Source organism: Cryptomeria japonica, chromosome 3, assembly GCF_030272615.1.
Source record: "Cryptomeria japonica chromosome 3, Sugi_1.0, whole genome shotgun sequence".
NCBI classification, from domain to species: Eukaryota; Viridiplantae; Streptophyta; class Pinopsida; order Cupressales; family Cupressaceae; genus Cryptomeria; species Cryptomeria japonica.
Window position 1 is genome coordinate 949498670 of NC_081407.1, and position 6000 is coordinate 949504669.

General features: G+C 36.6%; 1 protein-coding gene across 4 annotated transcripts in view; it reads right to left on the minus strand.

Moving 5' to 3' along the window:
- The window catches only part of LOC131038928 (uncharacterized), an 88288-nt gene extending 82605 nt beyond the window's left edge, over positions 1-5683 (minus strand). For 3 of the 4 annotated variants that reach the window (XM_057971530.2, XM_057971528.2, XM_059217034.1), the window contains exon 1: positions 5279-5683. The gene's annotated coding sequence lies outside the window, so the exon portion shown is untranslated. Of the gene's footprint in view, positions 1-2371; positions 3572-5278 lie in introns of those variants that run through there. The other variant, XM_057971529.2, reaches the window with a different exon arrangement.
- Positions 5684-6000: the final 317 nt, after the last annotated feature.

Here is a 6000-nt window from a genome sequence, read left to right on the forward strand (position 1 = left end):
AGGATCCAATCAACTGCTTGTACTCTGAAGGATCTATAAAATCAGAATTAGCTGCAGAAATACTCAACTTCTTTAAGTTAGTTTCCATAGGAGTAGACATAGATTTACAATCCATCATACCAAATCTTTTCAATATATCAATAGTATATTTTCCTTGACTTAGAATAATTTCATTACGTCTTTGCCACACTTCTAACCCTAGAAAGTAATGCATTAGACCTAGATCCTTCATTTCAAATTCAGTAGCTAATTCTTTCTTACACCTAATAATGAGACTATCTTCACCAATTAGGAATAAATTATCCACATATAAAACCAGAATTAGCATTTCACCATTAAATACTTTAAAGTAAATGTTAGGATCGACATCATTCTTACAAAACCCTAAACTAACCAAGTACTTATCAATTCTTTCATACCAAGCTCGAGGAGCTTGCTTGAGGCCGTAGAGAGTTTTCTTCAGTCTGCACACGTGAGTTTCTCTATTATGAATCTCATAACCTTCAGGTTGTTCAATATAGACTTCTTCCTCAATAACACCATTAAGAAAAACAGTCTTTACATCCATCTGATGTAACTTCCAACCTTTGGCTGCAGCAATAGCTATAATAGTTCTAATGGAAGTATATCTAGCAACAAGAGCAAATGATTCTTCATAATCTATGCCTTATTTTTGAGAAAAACCACGAGCTACAAATCTAGCTTTATATTTCTCTATACTACCATCAGCAGCCTGTTTAATTTTAAACAACCATTTGGAAGAAACAATAGACTTATCTTTAGGTCTAAGCACAATATCCTAGACATAATTCTTGATGATGGATTGATACTCTTCGTCCATAGCTAATTTCCATGCTTGCTGGTTCATAGCTTCTTTTATGTTGGATGGTTCAGCCTCAATGATGTTGCAAATCATTGCAACATAGTTGGAGAACTTCTGAGGTCTCTTACTTTCTCTGAAAGTGCCACTAAGAGCTGCAAACTTTTCTGCATCTTGAATTGTGCTCCTAACCCAAAGTGGTCTTTTTTTGCTAATTGCAATATCTCTAGGTCCATCGATTGGAACCAGAGGCTCGGGAGAATCATCATGCTCAATAGGTTCGGGAGGCTCAATAGACTCCCTCTGAATCTCAGGGTTAGTATCAATATCCATATTTTGATTATCATTAACTTCTTTATCATTATCAATAAGAGAACCTTTAGATTTCTTGAAAGCAATATTTTCTTCAAAGGTGACATCCCTACTTACCTCAATATACCTTTGATCGGGAATGTAGATGCGAAATGCCTTGGAAGATTCACTATATCCAACAAGGATACCCTTCCTCCCGGAAAGCTCTAACTTAGTCCTCTTTTCCTTTGGCACATGAACATAGACAGGACTTCCAAAGATCCTTAGGTGGCTGGTATCTGGTTTGACTCCAATGAAAGCTTCCTCGGGAGTTATGTTCTTCAGGACACGGTGAGGGCATCTATTATGAATGTACACTGCAGTCTTGGATGCTTCAACCCATAAGAAGGTCTGTAGGTCTTGATCGTGAATCATAGGTTTGGCTGCTTCAACAATGGCTCTATTCTTTCGTTCAGCTACACCATTTTGCTGAGGGTTGTAGGGGATGCAGAACTCCCTCTTAATTCCTGTCTCTACACAAAAGTCATTGAAGCCACTTGAGGTGTATTCATGTCCATTGTCAGATCTTAACACTTTAATCATTTTACCAGACAATTTCAGCTAGGGCTTTAAATTCTTTAAACCTACTTAACACTTCATCAAATTCTTTAGATTTTAGAAAGTAAATCCAAGTCTTTCTAGAAAAATAATCTATAAATGTAACATAGTATAGAAATCCGCTAGGTGAAGGAACAGACATGGGTCCACATAGATCAGAATGAACAAGTGCTAATTTTTCCTTAGCTCTACTTTCACTTTTATGAAATGGACTTTACCTAATGCACAACCTTTGCAAGTATCATCATGAAATTGACTAACTTTAGGCAGAAATTGACTAACTTTAGGCATACCTTTAACCATTTTTTCAAGTGAGGGAAGTGCCTAATAGTGAAGATGGCCGAGCCTTCTATGCCATAGCTCGCTAGATTCAAAAGCTTTGTGAATGAGTGCTCGAATGGGGTTAGCTGAAAGCTTATACAAACTATCATATCTATTTCCAATAACACGAGCAAATTTAATACTAGATTTCTTAGGCCATGCAAGTACTTTACCTTCAGAAAATGCTATTTGATAACCTTTATCTTCTAGGGCAAAAATAAAAATTAAATTCCTCTTAATTCCAAGAACAAATAAAATATCACTAAGATGCAAGGACATGCCATATTCCAAATTTAAAGAAGTGTTACCAAAACCTCTTACCGAATATTGGGCATCATCACCAATTACCACATGAAGGTTGGACTCTTTCTCCATCAAGTTTGAGAGATGCTCTCGATATCCCGTGATGTGTCTAGATGCACCACTGTCTATCAACCAAGTGTTGCTATCGGTTGGCACATTGCTGGACAAGGCAGAAATGAAGAGGTAGCCTTCATTCTCCTCTAAATTTGCAACTTCATTCAGGTTGGCCTCTCCTTGCATGGGCGGATTCTGACATTCTTTAGCATAGTGTCCAAACTTGTCGCATTTGAAGCAACGGACACGTAAAAGATCCCTTGGCTTCTTCCTTGAATCATAAGCAGGAGGTCTGAAGTCTCTATCTCTTTTGAAGTTGTTCTTCTTCCAATGGCCTCCCTTTCTTTTGACATGTTGAGATGCAAGCACATGTTGATCTCCTCCATGAGAGCCTTTATGCATTCCTCTGGCAGCAAGGCATGACTCCTCTTGAATGCAATCTGATCGGAGGCGATCGAAGGAAGGAAATTCAGCTCTTCCACTTATGCTTTGAATAAATGGATCTCAAGAGTCAAGAAGACCATTCAAAGCAATCCTGACAATATCTTTGTCTACAACTTCGCTTCCAATGGCGCTGAGTTGGTCCTTTGATTTTGAAATCTTCATGAAGAAGGACATGACTGAATCTCCTTTGCTCATTTTGACTTGAAGAAGTTGCTGCCTCAATGTAAGTACTCGGCTGATGTTGTTGATCTCATACATCCGTTCTAGATGTTTAAACATCTCTCGGGCTGACTTCAATTTGGAGATAACTGGAACAAGATGATCCTTTGCGGAATCAATAAGGAACTTCTTTGCCTTGAGAGCATTTTTCCTGAATTGCTTCAGTTCTTTCGGATCCAAAGGTTCAGTCAGATCCTTGTCTTCCACAAACTGTAACAGCTCTAATTCATCAAGAGCAAGGAGGACACGAACCTTCCATGATGTAAAATTGAGGGCACCTTCAAGTCTGTCCTCTACTTTCAGACCTGTAACCATCTTGCAAAACTAAAACAGCAAACTGAAAGTGAAGGACAACTAATAATCTGACTATTTAGAATGAACATAAAGCTCTGATACCATGTTAACTTTAAGCAATCAAATTATAACAGACTGTAATCATGTTAATTTTAAGCAATCAGATTATAACAGACTGTAAATAAACAATGAAAACACAAGACAAGAATACACCAATACCCTGGGAAAACCTCCCTCTTGGAGGTGAAAAACCCAGCCTCAAAATTCAATATGTATTATCTCAAATGTAGGCAATTACAAGGCAGTGAACTTATCTCAAATTGTTCTCCAATCAGTGAGTTAGCAGATCACAATCTTTCTTTACACAACAATGAAGATTGCAGCCCTTATCATCAGTAGATGGCTAAGGAAGATCAGCAGCAAATGGCTAAGGAAGACTTGATCAGATTCGCACAAGAAGAGTCTTCATAAAACTCGAATGATGATCTTGACAACTTCGCCACACAATCAGCCTTAATGAATTCGCACAATAGACTTGGACAAGTTCGCATAAGTGAAGGAGAGATCGTTGTTTGGAGAGCAGATAACATTCGCATAAGATGATGAATAATGACTTCATTTGATGTTTGTTTTATATCTATCCATCCTTTGGCGCCAATCACCAAAGTCGGCATGCATATTAATTTGTTTATATTACATTGCTATTTATAAGTTACATTATTTGCCTACACGTTACATGTATTTGAGCCCAGCCCTAAGTTGCATCATTTGCCTTCACGTTACATGTGTTTGGGCCCAGCCCTAAGTTACATCATTTGCCTTCACGTTACATGTGTTTGGGTCCAGCCCTAAATGATTCAGATTGCATGAGAGATAATACATAGGAATTTTAATTGTCATTGACAACATTAAAATTCAATAGTCAGGTATCCGAGCTAGCTACAATTTTCAACCCTTTGAAATAATCGTCTCCTATTGGCAATCACACATTAAGAAGCTTCTAAAGATTGTACCCCATGGACTACAACATCATTGGGACCTCCTTGATGCTGAATACGATCATAGCAAATTTTATCTACAACACTCATTCAATTGATAGGCAAAGATAGGGGTTGATTCATATTACATAACCCAAAAACAGCAAAAAAATAACAAATCTTCAAAACAATATAAATTGCTAAATCCTTTTTTTAATATTGGTTTAGAACCTTATCCGTCGCAGGGCAAAGACAGATTGGATCCCAAACAAAAGGGCCTCCGCAACATTATTCACCAAATTAAGTGGAACAACACCGAGGGGTATTTCCTGATAACAATTTGAACCCTAGCTGGATTGGCTGTAGCAGGATTTAGGGCAGGCATGAGCTCTATGGGTAAATTGAAAAGCAGTAATTGAGGAAACTCACGCCAAGAGTACACATTCACGCCAAGAGCCGTGATAATCCTACAATATTTCCACCCAAAATCCTAGGTTTTCAGATTTCATTTGCCATCACATTTAAAAGAAAATAGAAGAAAAGTGCCACATTAGTAAAATCCTAAAAAATTTAAACCCCATGATCAAAATCCAAAAAAAATTAAATCATAGAATTTCAAACCATAGGATTACAAACCCTAAAAAACAGAGGGAAACGAAATGTCGATGCGCCCAAGTTTTGAACACTCAATTAAGCATCTGAAAATATCAAGCCCTTTAAACGATAATATTAGTTGTGAGTTAATATTTGTTTTCGGACGTGGACCGAGGAATGTTACAAATGCCTAAAAGTTGTTTTTTTCCTAGTGAGAGACAACTTTCCCGAGAAATAACGACAGAATTGTTTTAGAATGAAACTAAAGACAACCAGAGAAATGGTCCTGTCGCGTAAAGATTTCAAAATATAAAATTCACTTAAACCATGGCAAGTGACTTACCTCAAGATTGTGCACAAATTGCGTCGTGTTGTTAACGACGAGGATGAAAATAATGGGCAGAGTTTGCAGAAGAATTTACGAAACCCACCACAGCAGAATTTTTTTAAATGAGACGAACCAAAACCAAATTCACTACAGCTGCTCCTTCAATCTGTACACAGTAAACGAAATCTGATTTTCCAAACAAAACTACGCCAATGAAAAAAAAGGGTAGAGTCCGCAGCAAAATTTGCGAAATCAATCTCCCTACAGATGCTGCGTTGCTGCTGTGAGAAAAAATAGGCAGTTTGAAGACAAATTAAGAAACCAGAAGGAAGTTAGTTAAATGAAGCAAATTAAATCGGCTAATTCTTAAATAAAAAATCTATACTAGAGGTGTAATGGTTATGCTAATAGTAATATATAGGCTATTAGCACTTGTATCCAAAGGAGGTCCAATGTAAAACCATAGTATTATACACTTTGAATAATATTTTGTAGGTTATAGAATTGCATAATGTATAAATTTTCTTTATTAATGTAGAAAATATTATATACCTAATGTATATGCACATAATATATTATTAAAAAAAAAACATAAAAAGAAATGTTATTTTCATTCTAATTCAAGGGCTATACCAAAGGTATCTATGTTTGATCACATTGCATTCTACTTGGACAGAACTTATATTATCTTTGATACTAAATTAGAAATTTTATTTAGAAGCATTCAAAAACATGAT